The sequence below is a fragment of the Rhagoletis pomonella genome, unplaced genomic scaffold (genome assembly GCF_013731165.1).
Source record: "Rhagoletis pomonella isolate Grant_MI unplaced genomic scaffold, Rhpom_1.0 Rhpom_scaffold_00003, whole genome shotgun sequence".
NCBI lineage: Eukaryota > Metazoa > Arthropoda > Insecta > Diptera > Tephritidae > Rhagoletis > Rhagoletis pomonella.
This window is the reverse complement of record NW_023458557.1, coordinates 60,152,233-60,170,691: the sequence shown is the minus strand read 5'-3', so window position 1 is coordinate 60,170,691 and position 18,459 is coordinate 60,152,233. Positions and strand designations below refer to the sequence as shown.

General features: G+C 37.5%; 1 protein-coding gene across 1 annotated transcript in view; it reads right to left on the bottom strand.

Moving 5' to 3' along the window:
* Nucleotides 1-18,459, bottom strand: part of LOC118736623 (neurotrimin) — a 63,133-nt gene that overhangs the window by 5,517 nt on the left and 39,157 nt on the right. The gene's annotated exons all lie outside the window — the stretch shown is intronic.

Here is an 18,459-nt window from a genome sequence, read left to right as displayed (position 1 = left end):
CTCTATAGACTTAACTACTTTCGAACGGTACATGGTTTTAATGAAAAGCTTTTTTTTATCACTCTTCGAAGAGCTGCGTTGCATACATGGCTGCCAAATATCCCCAGCTATGACGTGCCATATTGGGTATACAAAACTGCCAAATAGAAAAAAAAACGCCAAATAAGGTACCTTCTTTTTAATTGAAAAGATATTTAGCCTTATCATGAGTTTCATTTTCCCCGAACCGGTTCACTTTTCAGTTTTGGTTTCCATGTATTTGCTATAGGCAGAATACAAATGTTCGGGTGAACTTTTTTTCGGGCGAAACTCAGGATAAGGCAGATTATTTCCTTCTTTCATAATTTGCAATAAAAAATAACTACGTGCAAATAAAATAAACTTTAGAAACCACAAAATTTTACTTTCTGAAAAGTAGTACACGCGAAAAGATTTCATTAAAGTGTATTGAAATATTCTGCCAATGCATGGAAACTAAAAGGGAAAAGTGAGCCGGTTCGGGGTAAATGAAACTCATGATAAGACTGATTACTATTTTTCAAAAGTGCCGTTTTTGCACCTTGTGCTGAATAAAATTAGGTACCATTTGTAGTTAAATAAGACCAAAAATGGCACGGTTTTAGCCCCGTTGTAGAGAACAAAGGTGGTGCCAGTGATGGTACATAATTTTTTTGGGAAAATCGCCACTCAACAATAATAAAATCTACACCTTTCCCTACACTTGTAAAAATATTTCCCCGACAAATTTCCCTACAATTTTTATCTAATAATTCCTTACAATATAAAAGAAGACCGAAAAAGACTTGACTAAATAAGACACGGAAGGTTCAATTAGGGAGTTCACAAGGAGTTGTATACTGTCGTACTGTTATATGTCATAAACTTTAAACGGCTAAAACTATATTTAAGAAATTCGCAAGCTAACATAAAAGTTTTATTATGAAATTTCACACAATTAAAAAATAGTTAGTGGTGATTTCAAGTGCTCTAAACATTTATTTAGCCGTTAAAAACTTTACAACATACAACAATACGACAAGTACGACACCTTGTGAACCACCCAAATGTTTTGAAAATGTATTGTAATCACATAGGTATATAATACATAAACATATAATATGTACGCTATTGCGTTGTATGTGCACATATCGATGGCCCTATGCAGGGTCGCACCCAGGAATATATTTTAGGGGGGTTTTATATTTCTGAAGATATATCACCGGAAAATACTGAAAATTTGCTTCAGATAATACCCTCTTTAAAATACATTTATGCAAGTTTTATGTACAGTATGTAATAAATAAATAAACGTTTTAAAATTCATAATATAATAATAATAATAATAGATTGGCGCTTACACATATGTTAGTGTTTGGCCGAGCTTCTCCTCCGAATTGTGGCGTGCGCCTTAATGTTGTCACACAAAGCGGAGGGACCTACAGTTTTACGCCGACTCCGAACGGCGATTGTATTTTTATGAGAAGCTGTTTTTCATGGCAGAAATACACTCGGAGGTTTGCCATTGCCTGCCGAGGGACGACCGCTGTTAAGAAAAAACTTTTTTCTATTTTTTTTGTGATGTTACTTTGACCAGGGTTTGAACCCAGGCGTTGCGGAGTGGAAGCGCGCACTGCTTACCACTACACCACAGCGGCCGAATTCATAAACTGCACTTTATTTACAGATTAACAGAACTCAAACGCTTTTAACCGACTTCAAAAAAAAGGGAGGTTATCATCTCGCTGGAATACATAACTTTGGACCACGTGGACCGTTTTCAATAATCCTTTTTTTATTAGAAAGATAGTACCTCAAGGTCCCGTAATTTGTTTTAGAGATCCGATGATTGGATCATGAAGAAATTAACGGTACCCCTAAATTTGAATATGAGAATTGAAGTCGGTTGTGTTCTTTCCTTAAAAACTACTTGCTTAATAAAAAGTTCTATAAACTCAAGATGCGCTCAACTTTCAAAAGTACCTAATAAAAAATTTTAAAAAAGAGTCAGTAAAAATAAATTTATTGATTCCATGAATTTTTGCACTTCTATGTTCATTTTTTCGATTTCTGGTTTTCGATAGAGATGGTGATTTTTCACGATTGCTAAATTTTTTTAATATTTCAAATACCGAAAAAATTAACTGAACTCTCAAGAAAAACGAAAAATTCATATAAAACGACGGACGAGAAATGGAAAAGAAATTTTCTTCTACCAAAATTTCTTAAATCAGTTTGCAGCTCTCAAGAAAAAAAATGCTCGTATATTTATTCCCTCATAAAAATTTACAGCAAAAGCAAAGCGCATTTTCAAGCAACAGAAATTATAATAAATATTTCTTATAATTTCCTTGAGAGCTGGATTCTTAGCTTTAAGATACAGATTGTATTTGAGGTTATTAGCTTTAGGGGGGGTGTAATGCGATAAAAGCATACAATTTGCAACCCTATAAATCACCTTGTATGAACACACCTTAAAGCTAATCTAATACAATAATTTACGATATTAAAAATGCAACACTGTTCTATGTACAACAGCAGCTAGGTTTAAGACGAAAGTGAAAAATAAATTAGCGGCATTATTACGCGTACCATTCAATCGTCCAGTTGTGTTTCATTTTTAATAAAGCGGGTTCGGCTGCCCGGCAATCGGGGAGTACAGCACCGGCTCCAGTACAGCGGAGCGCTAGGGCTCCCACACCAAAGCGCCAGTACATATTTGTGCGTGCTAAGCACCCCACAAGCGGGGCCATTGCAACTCAGCACGACAGTGGCAAGCAGCAGCATACAGCGGAGCGCTAGGGCTCCCACACCAAAGCAGGCGTTGGCCGGCAGCCGCGCCGGCGGAGCACCAGGGCTCCAGCGCGAGTAAGGTACGCCTCCTAAATACAACGAAGTGGAATTAATCCACTTCACAGGGGTTTGAACCCCAAAACCCTCCCCTTGTGTGCGCTAATGGTCCTATGCAATAACGACACAACTCAAAATTAATCCTTTTAAGGTACTCATATCTCCAACCTATGGCAAATCCACGCCTAATCTTCACTACTTACTTTGGTAATCCTTACTTCTTACTTTGCTTAGGATTATACAAGGATTAGAGACATCGGCGTAGCCAGAATGAAATTTAGGGGGGGAGGGCCTCGACCCTATTAAGCTGGCATTTCAGGGTACTATTTTATATATATATAAGGAAAATTTGAAAGTTAGGGGTCGGGCTCGAGCACCCCCTGCCCCTACCTGGCTACGCCCATGATTAGAGACATGAGCCCTTAACAGGATTTCGGATTTTTTTGTTTTGAGTTGCGTCGTGATTCCAGAGGACCAAATATAAATAAATAAAAATACAATACATTTTATTTAACTTTAATATTCGGCTTTATCAAATGAACGCCCGCATAACTACCGAGGCCCCAAAAATCGTATTGAGCCAGTGCTCATGAAATAGCAAATGGAGTGTGCCATTGAAACAACTTACCCTGAAAAAGTGTACATTGTCGCAAATTTGCTAAATTTGATGAAAATGTACAAATTGAACACGCGCCAATTTGTGTAATAATTAGCTGTCGACGCTAGTTTGGAAAAAAACGTTTTATATGGAGGTGGTTGCATGCTGCGATTCGAACACTTTCTCGGATTTAACACTGCCACTGGAACATATTCTTAATAAAAAAGTTGCCAAATAGTTATCTGCATATTTGTATTTTTTTATAAGAATCTGTCCTTTTCCCTACATTAATTTTTTTCGACTAAAATCCCTACGGGTAGGGAACAGTGTTGCCGTTTTGATATATATGTATCCAATTTGATACATTTTCGTCTTAAATTTTGAGGGATACTTCGTTTTTGTCCTCAGTGTAAATTTGGATACCTTTTTCCATAAGTATTAGTAAGTTGAAGGAAATTTTTTTTATTTATGTACGAGCTATTTCCTTTGTAGTTGTCACTTTGAAAAATTAATTTTCTAGCTACATAAACGTGCATTTAATAACACCAAGTAGATTGCAAATTTTAAAAAGTTTTCCGACCTGTAGTAGTTACCTGTAAAGCGAAAAAATCAACTTTTATATCCCGAGCAACCCTTCTCTTAGAATTCAAAGGAAATTGACAACCATGCCTATGGCTAATTTTCAACAATAACTTGACTGTACTAAAAATAACTTATAACTTCTAAATTTGCAGTTATATGTGGTTAAGCGAGAATTGAAACAAGCCGGAAATAGAAATTTTCTTGAAGGCGGAATTTACAGACAGATACAATTTTTGAGCAATTTTTTTTATTTCACAGATAACTTCCCAATCCAACAGTTTGATCGATAAACATGAGAACCATAATAGCAGGAAATAATAATTTACTGAACTAAATGTAGCAGGTCAAAATTAGTTTAAATTAGTATAGACTAGGAAACATTTTTTGCATGTATTATTTCTGGGAATCTAATCATAGTAATAAACATCGAATATGCGGAAACTTTGGCCCGTAGTTGTAGTCAGTATTTTTCCATTCTTAGAAACAGACCTGGGAAACAAAGGCTCGTAGTTATAGTCAAAATTAAGTCGACACTAAAGTTAGTTGCAGCTTTTTTGACAGGTATCCCATTTAAAATTATATCTAAAAGCTGCAATTAACTTTAAGAGTCGGACTAATTTTGACTATAACTACGGGCCTTTGTTTCCCAAATCCGTGTCTAAGGATGAGAAAATACTGACTACATGTTAACTTTGTTAAGGGGCCGAGTTTATCTTCCATAGATGTACTGTGTAAAAATGTCCGCTATTTTCGGTGGATACATTGGGATACAGTTTTCGATTTTTTATGGATACTCTAAAGGCTAAGGCAGTGGCAACACTGGTATGGAATTTTCCCAACATGTACCAACGCTGAGTGGCGCCCATCTCGTACCGCTATTCCGCTCTCAGTGAATTTGACAGAATCGCTGTTTGTATGAAGTCACACTTGTGTTAAGGTTTTTTTTGCAAAAGTTCTTCTTGCATTCTTTTTCGCTTTTTACATTTCTCTATCGCAACTGCTACTCTCTGATGGGTACAATCTTGTATTCTACCATTCTTGGGTTTGAGCCAAGTTGGCAGGCCTGGTTGCATAGGAGATTGAACTCCAAGCCTATTGTCAATAACCTGATTTTGTACTAAATTCCTTGAAGAGTAGAAGAGTAAAGTTTATACTATAGTTAAGCTAGTTCTCATAAAATAAAAACACATTTTTTGGGAGCAAAAGACTTCGCCAATCGAATCATTCCTTTCTGCTCCAGTTGCTCATACCAAATAAGGACAATTTCTTCTGTAAATGGGCTCTCTTTCATTGGAAACCCTTGTTTTTGTTCTGCACTCTTGCGTGTCATGTCCATATCTTTAACAAGTTAGTACTATTCATAAATTCATCTTCTTCGGTCGCCGAAACAACAGCTATCGTTCGGTCCAAAACCAAGTCATTTCTTATGTGGAACTGGCTGTTGTGGGAATTTCCTGACTTCATCAGCTAACGATCGCATCTGGCATAACACTGATGCCCTCTTATAGAAAGTAAACGGCTATATCTCCGATCTAACTTGCTTCTTCGACGCAAGGAACCTTACCCTCCTCTGGAATTCATGTCGATGGCACATCAATTCCGACTATGAACAACCCGAATATCACAGAGGTTACTTTTGAGAATCTGCGTCTTTCTCTGAGCATACAACTGCAATCGCCAATCAAGTTCAGAGCCGAATAAGAGCGCAGTTACCCAGGAACGTGTACGTAGCGTAGCGTAGAAATACGCAGAAAGATATCAAGTATGCTGTTGGTAGAAAGAGAGAGAAGCAACGTCTACGTCACGGTCATGCGTTGGTGAGTTTTTGTTAACACGCAGGTCCCATAAGGATGGAGGATGGTTCCGTGCACAGAAGTGGAAAACTTGACTGCCATTCACCTGGGAGTGGCCAGAAGCGATTCTTGTGCGTACGGTTCAAATCGCAGCTCACAACGTCCGGATATTTATATCCACGTATTCTCTGGGTAGCAACCAAGCACCCGTTTGGGAGCGAGCTAAAGTGAGAAGGCGTAAAACTTCGCGTGCGCTGGGTTTGGGTCCCGGCACGTTAAAACCCCGCCCAATGAAAAATAAAAAACAGCCTTGGATGAGACCCCCCTTATTCTGATGACGACCATGGCAAACGTATAAAGGACTATGATTTAAGGGTATGCACCAGGAATATCAGGACCCTTAATGGGGAAGGTGCCTCTGCCCGGCTGGTTGATGTGCTCGGGAAGACAAAGGCCGAAATCACCGCCATTCAAGAAATGCGATGGACGGGGCAAGAAAAAGTAAGCGTGAAGCCTTGCGACGTCTACTACAGTTGCCACGTAAAGGAGCGCAAATTCGGTGTGGGATTCGTGGTAGGAGAGAGACTCCGTCGCCGAGTACTGGCGTTCACCCCGGTGGCCGAACGTCTAGCCACAATCCGCATCAAAGCCAGATTCTTCAACATCTCGCTCATCTGCGCCCATGCCCCGACGGAAGAGAAGGATGAGGCGTTCAAGGACATCTTCTATAAGCGCTTGGAACGTGCGTATGAGCGCTGCCCCCGACACGATGTCAAAATCGTGCTTGGCGATTTTAATGCCAAGGTGGGCAAGGAAGGGATCTTTGGCGCCACTGTCGGAAAATTCAGCCTCCACGACGAAATGTCCGATAACGGACTGAGGCTGATCGACTTCGCCAGGGCCCGAAATATGGTAATATGTAGTACTAGGTTCCAGCATAAGAACATCCAAGCTACATGGCTGTCTCCAGCTCGCAAAACGAGAAAACAAATCGATCATGTTGTGATAGACGGAAGGCATGCTTCAAGAGTTTTAGACGTACGTACACTCCGAGGGCCAAACATCTACTCGGACCACTATCTTGTTGTAGCCAAAATACGCACCGCCTCTGTGCAGCAAAAAATGTGCGCCCAACAATGCAAGGAAAGCTTAACGTCGAAAAGCTGCAATCACAACAGACGGCCAATTTATTCGCCACTCGATTCACACACCTGCTCTCTGGGAGCACTCTTCAACAATCCGACAAACGCGAGCAGTGGAACCACATTTCCCGATCATTAAGTACCGCCGCCGAAGAAGTAGTTGGATTTCAGCGAGCCCGAAAGAACAACTGGTACGATGAGGAATGCCAAGAAGCCGCAGAGAAAAAAGATGCCGCCTATAGGGCCACGCTGCGATCGGGCGCAACGCGAGCCATGTGGGACCGTTATAGGGAACTGAAGAAGGAAGCGAGCCGTATTTGCTGCAATAAGAAGAGAGAGGCCGAAATACGTGAGTGCGAAGAGCTTGAGATACTGGCCAATAGGAAGAACGCCCGAAAATTCTACCAGAGGGTTAGGCGACTTACGGAAGGTTTCAAGACCGGGGCGAACTCCTGTAAGAACAACAATGGCGACCTAGTGACCGATGTCCAGAATATACTTAAATTGTGGAGGGAACACTTTTTCAACCTACTGAATGGCATCAGCGCTGAAAGTAGTGAAGAAGACGAACCCGAGTCCCCAGTCGATGATGATGGAGTAGCTGTCCCACCGCCTGACTATGACGAGGTACGAATAGCGATTACGCGGCTGAAAAACAACAAAGCTGCTGGAGCTGACGGCCTGCCAGCCGAGCTATTCAAGTATGGCGGCGAGGAGCTGATGAGGTGCATGCATCAGCTCATATGCAGAATATGGTCAGATGAGCGCATGCCCGACGACTATAATTTAAGTGTGCTCTGCCCAATCCACAAGAAAGGCGACCCCGCCACACGCGCCAACTACAGCGGAATCAGCCTTCTAAGCATAGGTTATAAGGTTTTATCGAGTGTATTGTGCAAAAGACTGAAGCCCACCGTCAACGAGCTGATTGGACCTTATCAGTGTGGCTTTAGGCCTGGAAAATCCACCATAGATCAGGTATTCACAATACGCCAAATCTTGGAAAAGACCCGCGAGAATAGGATCGACACACACCATCTATTTGGCGATTTCAAAGCCGCTTTCGACAGCACGAAGAGAAGTTGCCTTTATGCCGCGATGTCTGAATTTGGTATCCCCGCGAAACTAATACGGCTGTGTAAAATGACGTTGAGCAATACCACCATCTCCGTCAGAATAGGGAAGGACCTCTCCAAGCCGTTTAATACCAAACGAGGTTTCAGACAAGGGGACTCCCTTTCGGGTGATTTCTTTAATCTGATGTTGGAGAAGATAATAAGAGCCGCAGAACTGAACCGCTCAGGCACAATACTTTACAAGAGCGTACAATTGCTGGCGTATGCCGATGACATCAATATTATCGGTAAAAACAAGGGCTACGTCTGTTCTGCCTTCTCGGGATTGGAAAGAGAAGCAAAGCGAATGGGTCTGGTGGTGAACGAGGACAAAACGAAGTATCTCCTGTCATCACACAAACAGTCAGAGCATACACGTCTTGGCACCCACGCCACTGTTGACAGTTACAAGTTTGAAAAAGTAGACGACTTCGTTTATTTGGGAACCAGCATTAACACCAATAATAATGTCAGCCTTGAAATCCAACGAAGAATCACTCTTGCCAACAAGTGCTACTTTGGGCTGAGTAGGCAATTGAGAAGTAAAGTCCTCTCTCGTCGTACAAAGATCACACTCTATAAGTAACTCATCATGCCTGTGCCATGGACAATGAAAGCATCTGATGAGGCGGCTCTTGGAGATTTCGAGAGAAAGATTCTGCGAAAGATTTACGGACCTTTACGCGTTGGTGATGGAGAATATCGCAGACGATTTAACGATGAGCTGTATGACCTTTACAACGGTATAGACATAGTGCAGCGAATTAAAATTCAGCGGCTCCGCTGGCTTGGCCATGTCGTTCGAATGGACAGAAACGCTCCTGCTCTGAAAATATTCAACGCGGGCCGCGATGCTGGTAACAGAGGAAGAGGAAGGCCTCCTCTGCGTTGGAAAGACCAGGTGGAGAAAGACTTGGCTTCACTTGGCATTTCCACTTGGCGTCAGTTAGCACAGAAGAGAAATGACTGCATCCGTGGTGGAATCTGATTCGAATCGAAATTTTATTTTTGAGACTACGGCTTTTGGTAGCCAGTTAGCTTTTTCAGTTCAAAATGTATTTGAGAGAAAAAAGTTGTTATTTTGTTTCATTCGATTCGAATCTGGTTTCATTCGATTACGGATGCTATGGTTCGGGCCCATTTTTATGTGCTACATACATATTTATACGTTTTTTGTTGAATGTTTTATTGTTTTATAAAGAATTACTATTTATTCCAAGGCGTATTCATATAATAAGTTGACAGCAGAAGTTCAAAATCAAAAATGCCTCTGACAAATTTTAAGCATTATGACATTAAGAATCCCCGAGGCGAAAATACAGCTGCTTTGGTAACACCATCTTACCTGAATTCGCTTTAATTTATCCCAATTCTACCAACTTCTACCAATTTTTGTATGTAAAATCTACCATTATTAATTTTTTCGAAGTCCGTGCGCTGATGTGAGTACAGAAGTTGATGGCATCGTTGGGAACTGTTACCTCCTATTTTTCTTTATATATAAATCCATATTTACTTTTTAGGTACATCTATCTACTTTTAGGTAAAGTTTCCGTAAATTAGGTACAATTTTATAATTAAATTTTCCATCACTGTTGGAATATCAGCTGTAAAAGAGGACCAGGATCAAACAGTTGCTTGCACTTTGTTCAATAGACATACCTCCAAGTCAAAATTAAACATACCTAGCAGGGTTGCATAGAGAATCTGACACTAATTGATTGCAAATTAATGAATAATTGGCAATTAATAATTTGAATTTTTGTATGATAAATTGTGTAACAATTAAGGTCTAAATTGGTGAAAAGGTTCTTAATTGCCAAAAAGGTGCCTATTTGAACATAGTCTTAGACAGAACATATAATTTTTGATTTTTTTTCGGTTTTTCTTAATTACGAAAAACATCTGTAAAGTGTAGAACAAAATCGTTTTCAAATGAAAAACATCTTCAAAAACAATTCTGTTTAAAGTAAACAAAAGGACGCTTGGCGCTAAATCATATGTGTTTTAGCTTGAAACAGATAGGATTTGGTTTATTGCTTTTCTCAGTTTATGTAGGACGAAAATAATTGCATGTATGTTCGTTAAATTCCCTCTAGTACGGTCGATAGCAATTAGTTCATTTTAATTGATTAATTTAATTGATTTCACTCGTGAAAGGTACGCGGTGAATTCACTTGCCCGGCGTATTCTGGGGACTCATTCAAGGCGATGAACAGCATTACTGGTAACACTGTGCGACAGCTCAAATCGGTTATGAGTAAAACCAAATGCAAGTGATAGTTTTAGACGTCAATAATACTACGCTAAAGGCTTTTTTCGAGTTTAGCTCAAATAAGGAAGATATCCTTAATTGAATCCTTGCACACAATTTATTGTTTAATTAGGTTAAGTTCTTCAAAGGTATTCTTAGCAAATACTCATATAAATGTTTTTGATACGAGGAACTAATTTTTGATTTTTTCTCTGCGTTAGATGGCGCTGTAGGCCAATTTTGCTGAATTTAATTATTATTATTTAAATAAATACTAAAATTGGAGGTATCTATTAAAAAAAACTCAGTCGCGATGTGAAAGTTATACTATTCGTATTAAAAATACCAATTTTAAACACCGCTTGAGAGTGTAATTTTGCTCTTTGACAGTTTTAAAAGTTTTAGTCTGAAAATCGCTGAAACAACTATTTTGAGGAATTATTTCATTTTGTGGGTTTTCGATAACAGCAATTTGTCACTTTCTTTGGTGTTTTAATTAAAATATGGTTGATTGTGAAAGAAAACATCAACATTATTGTTGGATATTTGTTGGTAGATGATGGCTACAGCTGATGACGTAAATGCAAGCAATAACTTTGTAAATATTTCACATGACAATGATGGCAATGATTTTGAAAATCAAAATAAAATGAAAAAAACAAGTAATTTTTAAGCAAAAACAAAACCGACTTAAATTCACATATGAAAATTTAATAATATCGTTAATTTCTTCACGGTCCAATTATCGAACCACTCTTAAGGTACAACCTTTCTGATGGAAAAATAATTATCTAAATCGGTTAACGTGGTCCAAAGTTATCCGGTAATATACATAAAAAAAATATATATATTCCGACGAACTGATAACCTCGCCTTTTTTTGAAGTCGGTTAATAAGGAAAGTTTGAAGAAAAGGTTGACAAAAGAATAAAACAAAGTACAATAAATACATTTTTTAATAAAGATCTCCAATTTTAGTATTTATTTGAAAAAAAACTCAATGAAATTCAATAAAATTGTTCTACAGCGCCATCTAGCGCAAAGCTAATAATAAATGAACATCAAAAATGAATTCCTCGTTTAAAAAAACCCTTATATGAATATTTTCTAAGAAAATTTCTCAAGAGCTTAACCTAATTAAACAATAAATTGTGTGCTAGGATTCAATTAAGAATATCTTCCATATTTGAGCTAAACTCGAAAAAAAGCCATTAATGTAGTATTATTACGGTGACCATATTTATGCGAGCCGAATACGGGACAAACAATAATTTTGGAAATTTTTTCCATAAAAGCTAACAGATCTTAACACATTCTTAAATGATCTAAGATGTATGTAATAGCCCTGAAACATCACAAATTTGTGGGATATCTTTTCTCGAGATTTTTACTCCAAAAAAATTTTTTCAAAAGCTTCGTTAAATTTTAGTACGATAAAGTGCAAATTTTAAGTAGCTAGGACTTATCGTTAATTTTTGGCAATTTTTTTCGTTGACGGTGATAGGCATTTTTTTCACACAAAGTTAGTATGCTCGACAATTTGTTGATAAGGAAGAAAATGAGCAGCACGTTGCACTTGCACTTTATTATACTAAATTTTAATGAGCTTCAAAACTGCAACTACATTTTTTTCTAAAGGTTCTGTTTAAAAAGTATGAAATTTTGGTGAAAATTTGCAGAATTAATTCTCATAGGTTTTGCACAAAGTCGAAAATTTCTATTTATATGGTTTTTGTTAGGAATAGAGCTGTACTTAAAAATATAATAAACATTAAATAAACAAAAGAAAAATAACCGAAAGTAGTGGAAAGCGTTTCTTAACCCAAAAACCTAGCAGCTCTCTGTCGTTCTTGCGCTTTTATTTTTTTTTGGCTCTCCTGCTAATTTCTGCTAGTAAAATTTGTAGTAAAATTTTTACTAGCAGAAACTAGCAGCTGTCAAAATGAATATACAAAAATTCGCGCCAAATATATCCAATAGTCAAATACGCCGATCAGATGTTTACTTGCTAGTTTCTGCTAGTCTTGCGTTTCTTTACTATTTCTTTATTTCGCTCTCTATGACTTTAATTCTCTCAATTATCCCAATCTTCTTCTTCCTGATAATTATTTGCCAGAAAAGAAAAGAAACAAAGCCAGAGTTTCATATCATGTCATCCTTAGGGGTACGAATTTCGATACGATACGATACCATATCGATACTTTTGGCATTCGATATCGATATTTTCTACTCGATAGTTTTAAAACGATATTTTTTGGAATCGAGTACCAGATCCCTAGAATTGTATCGAATGTCATAAACTCACATTACAAGGATAATGCTATTAACAATTCGTCCCGAGATAAATTGGGCTTTAAAGAGCAGAAATGTGTAATATAGTTAGGGTTGCATATGGTGGAATTTGACCCCGCGACCTCGGTGTTTTAAGTCTACACATCAATCTCTACGTGCTGTTACACAATATGTTAGTGTTTGACCGAGATTCTCCTCCGATTTGTCGCGCGCGCCTTAATGTTGTGGCACAAAAGGGGTCCCTACAGTTTTATATCGACTCTGAACGGCGATTTGGTTTTAATGGGAAGCTGTTTTTCATTTTCAAGCTTTGCGCACTGCTGATCATTACACCAGAGCGGCCTATATACGAGACCTATATTTAGATAAATTTTTTGGATTTTGGTATCGATATTTGGAATATCGAGTTTTTTTATTCCGATATTAATGGGTACCCGATATTTTTAAAGCGATACTTTAAATGAGTACCATATCGATACGTTCTGTTCGATGTCGTGTCCCTAGTCATCCCTGCTTTGGCGAGTAAACATAAGCGATGAAGCAGATGATACGGTTCCGTGCAGTGTTGCCGTTTTGATCCAAATGGATCAAAATGATACGTTTTTCATCGATTTTTTAAAAGATACTTTTATTTTTAGCTAAGTATAAGTTGTGATACATTTTAATTCACAAACAAGTTGTGGATAACTCTTTCCATCTTAAGACTTTTATGATTTTGTGGCAACACATAAAATTCTTTTCTTTCACTGAACATACCACCTTTAATCTATGTATATGGCATCACTGTTGGCTACAGACTACTAGCCTGTTCCCGTACTCCAGGATTTACTCCGAACTAGTCCGAAGTCGTGTTCGTTCACACATTTATTATATATTTTGAGAACAATTTTTCCCTAAATCTTGGAGTGCGGGAACATGCTAATATTGTCGATCCTTTTCCTTTTTGATTTTGAAGCTGTCGGGCAGGGGACTAGCCTAAGAATTTCATCCAGAATAAACTGTTACTGAGTATAAAAGCTTTATTTTCACTCTGTATTTTATATAAAAACCAAAAAATATCAATAACAAGTAAAAAAGTCTAAGTTCGGGCGGAGCCGAACATTAAATACCCGGCGCAAGTATTAAATATATGTTTTATCACCTTTCCGAAACCTACCGCTAGATGGTAAGCCGGGGTGTATCAATTTTGAGTAAATTAGCGTCCTTAAATTTCGAAATATTGAAGTTTCAAGCATTTCTGAAATTAACCGTTATATGAAAAGCGACCGTAATTTTAGTCCGATTTCAATAATTTTCAACGTTTTGCTTATATGTGGCAAGCACAATAACCACACCGAGTTTGGTACAAATTGGTAGAACGGTTACCGATATACCTATATGTGAATGTGATCATAAGTGGGCGGTGCCACGCCTATTTTCCAAAATTTTACCATTAACGTATTTCTTGGTAAAGAATTGTTGCAAGCATCAATTTTAAATAAATTAGTTTCAATAGTTATTGATTTATCGAAGATTTTGTATTTCTCTAAATTACCATTATATGGGATGTGGGAGTGGTTATCGGATTTTTTATGTTGTACCAAGGCCAACAACTGTGCCAAGTTTGGAAGAAATTAGTGCAGCGGGTACCGAGATATACACATGTAACCATAAGTGGGCGTGGCTACGCCCATTTTCCAAAAATTTACAACACTCTTAGTTTTCGTCTAAAAATTGTTGTAAATATTAATTTTGAGTGAATAAACTTCAGTAGTTACTAAAATATCGCAGTTTTCGTATTTCCGAAAATTACCGTTATGGGATGTGGGCGTGGTTATTGTCCGATTTCACCCATTTTCAATACCTACCTTGGATTAAGGGAAACCTACATACCAAATTTCGTTGAGATACCTCAATTTTTGCTCGAGTTATCGTGTACACGGACGGACGGACAGACGGACGGACAGACAGACCTGGCTTAATCGATTTCTCTATTCATTCTGGGCAAATATGTATACATTTGTCTATATCTATCCCGATTCGTTTTGGCTGTTACAAACAACAGTTATGTGAACAAAATTAATATACCCTTGTGCACAAGTGCGCTCGGGTATAACAAGTAAGAAAGTCTAAGTTCGGGCGGAGCCGAACATTAAATACCCGGCGCAAGTATTAAATATATGTTTTTTCACCTTTCAGAAAGCTACCGCTACATTGTAAGCGGGGTGTATCAATTTTGAGTAAATTAGCGTTCTTCAATTTCGAAATATTGAAGTTTCAAGCATTTCGGAAATTTACTGTTATATGAGAAGCGGCCGTTATTTTAGTCCGATTTCAATAATTTTCAACTGTTTGCTTATATTTGGCAAGCACAATAACCACACCGAGTTTGGTACAAATTGGTAGAACGGTTACCGATATACTTATATGTGATCATAAGTGGGCAGTGCCACGCCCATTTTCCAAAATTTTACCATAAACGTATTTCTTGGTAAAGAATTGTTGCAAGCATCAATTTTGAATAAATCAACTTCAATATTTACTGATTTATCGAAGATTTTGTATTTCTCTAAATTACCGTTATATGGGATGTGGGCGTGGTTATTGTCCGATTTTTTAAATTTTCGGCCATTTAGTATGCTGTATCAAGGCCAACAACTGTGCCAAGTTTGGAAGAAACTGGTGCAGCGGTTACCAAGATATACATATGTAACCATAAGTGGGCGTGGCTACGCCCATTTTCCAAAAATTTATAATATTCTTATTTTTCGTCTGAAAATTATTACAAATATCAATTTTGAGTGAATTATATGGGAAGTGGGCGTGGTTACTGTCCGATTTCGCCCATTTTCAATACCAACCTACCTTGGATTAACAGAAACCTACATACCAAATGTCGTTGAGATATCTCAATTTTTGCACGAGTTATCGTGTACACGGACGGACGGACAGACGGACAGACAGACATGGCTTAATCGATTTCTCTATTCATTCTGAGCATATATGTATACATTTGTCTATATCTATCTCGATTCGTTTTGGCTGTTACAAATAACCGTTATGTGAACAAAATTAATATACCCTTGTGCACAAGTGCGCTCGGGCATAAAATGTCGAAAATAAAAGTTATGAGCAACGAAACAATTTTAGTTTTGGGAATAACTCTTATAAAGTTACATAAACGTTGTTTTACTGTCCTACGGCCAACGTTCTCCACCTCCAAAAGAAATCATTACAGTTACAGTTTGACACTTTACCAGATTTTACCAGCAAAAGTTCTTCTTGTAAAATCTTGCAACTTCTGACAAAGAGAGTACCGATTTTACTCTCTCACTTTTCCCCTACTTTGCCACAGAACTGAGTACGGGAACGCTTTCTGGTAAATTCCTGTGAATTCTAGCAACTTCTTGCGAGTTGGGTAACGCGACTATTGTTAGAATCTTAGCTTTGTTATCTTAGCACAGTTATTGGCCTTGGTGCAGCGCACCAAATGGCCGAAAATTTTTAAAATCGGACAATAACCACGCCCACATCCCATATAACGGTAATGTAGAGAAATACAAAATCTTCGATAAATCAGTAAATATTAAAGCTAATTTATTCAAAATTGATGCTTGCAACAATTCTTTACCAAGAAATACGTTCATCATAAAATTTTGGAAAATGGGCGTGGCACCGCCCACTTATGATCATATATATGTATCTCAGTAACCGTTATACCAATTTGTACCAAACTCGGTATGGTTATTGTGCTTGCCACACAAAAGCAAAACGTTCAAAATTATTGAAATCGGACTAAAATTACGGCTTTTCATATAACGGAAAATTTTAGAAATACTTGAAACTTCAATATTTCGAAATTATAGGACGCTAATTTACTCAAAATTGATACACCCCGGCTTACCAACTAGCGGTAGCTTTCGAAAAGGTGAAAAACATATATTTAATATTTGCGCCGGGTATTTAATGTTCGGCTCCGCCCGAACTTAGACTTTCTTACTTGTTTTATTCACAGGTTTAATATAAATTCATTTATATAAGCAAAATTTTGAGAATTGTTGAAATCGGACCATATAACGGTAAATTTGAGAAGTGCTTGAAACTTCAATATTTCGAAATTTAAGGAAGCTAATTTACTCAAAATTGATACACCCCGGCTTACCATGTAGCGGTAGCTTTCGGAAAGGTGAAAATCATATATTTAATATTTGCGCCGGGTATTTAATGTTCGGCTCCGCCCGAACTTAAATTCTTACTTCTTGTTTTTACGTTGTCTGATAGGAGTTATTCCTAAGACACAACTTTTTCCGTTGCAGATAATTTTTATTTTCGACTTTTTTCTTTTTACGTTGCATGATAAGAGCTATTCTCAACGAATTTTTTCTTTTCGTTGCTCGTAACTTATATTTTCGACTTTTGTTTCTTCACGTTGCTTAGTAAGAGTTATTTTCAATGAAATTTTTTTTTTCGTTGCTCGTAACTTTTATTAGGAAGTGTTTTGGTTATGCGTTGTAGTAATGAAATACATATATATGAGGCATTCTTTTTCATATCGGACATCAAATTTGGTGTCACACTTTCTATGCGCATAAAATTTTTTTATGGGTTCTACACATGAAATAAGCTGACACGTATTCGAGGAATTCGTTTTCTTTCTTTTTTTTCTTCGCAGATATGATCTGTCAAACTTTGAATTTTGCGTAATTCGTTATATCCATTAGCGCACACAAGGGGTGGGTTTTGGGGTTCAACCATCTCCACCGAAAACCAGCAGCAGGATTCCCAGCATTTGCTATAGCTGATTTTGATCGCCGAAATCTCCAAAAGAATAGCAGGAATGCCTAACAACACGCAACATTTAGTTACATGCCAGACTTGGTCGATTAGTTACTCATTACAGTTATTACTTTTCGATTCAGTATACTTTTAGGCCCACCGCTTTTCATTTAGAGAATTTTTTTTTTGGGTTCAAATTACGCTGTGCAAGTTGTAAATTTTGAGCAAAGATTTAGAAAGTTGAACTCACTTAATTGGGGCGTTCTAAATTCAAAGGCATCCCCCGTCTTACCAGAAGGGCTCCGGTTTTCGAGATAACGGTACTTGAAAATTTGATTAAATTGTAATTATTTTATAAATAACTCCCTCAGTTTTGAAGTTAGTTTACTAAAATTTTGCACATAACAGTTTTTTAATATTACCTTAATTATTGCTATTGCTTGGTAGTGAGAAACATATACAGTTAGGGGATTCACAAGACGTGTTAACCGTCGTAAAATCTTAAGGTTAACATCTTTTTTAATTATAATGGTTTTAGGGGATTTCTAACTAAACCGAAATTCTTTTAAACTGATAAAGAATATATAATTAGCCAACCCCCCAACCATTTTAACCGCTATTTTACATAAACAAGTGTTAAGCTTAAGATTTTACGACGGTTAAAACGTCTTGTGAATCCCCTAAGTATATTTTGCTGTGCTGCCTTTATGCTTAAGTGCACATTTAAGATACCTACCCCAAAATGCGCATCTGAGACATTATTTTTAACATTTATAAGGAAACTGATAGATGCATTCAACATACCTGCACATTGGCGATAGCTGCCTTAAAAATTGTGCAACTAGTATCAATTATCAAAGAAAGTATTACGTTTACCTGCACTGGCCTACAATTACCTAATTTTACAAGCTTTTTTTAATTTCACTCATATCGCAGAACAACGGAAATGGCTATCAATTTTTCTAGTTATATAGATAATAAGATACCATTCGAAAAAAATTTCGCTTGCATTATTTTCTACGTGATAAGTGCTTCTTCATTATTTGGTTTCATAGGGATTCGGATATCTTCCTCATTGAAGT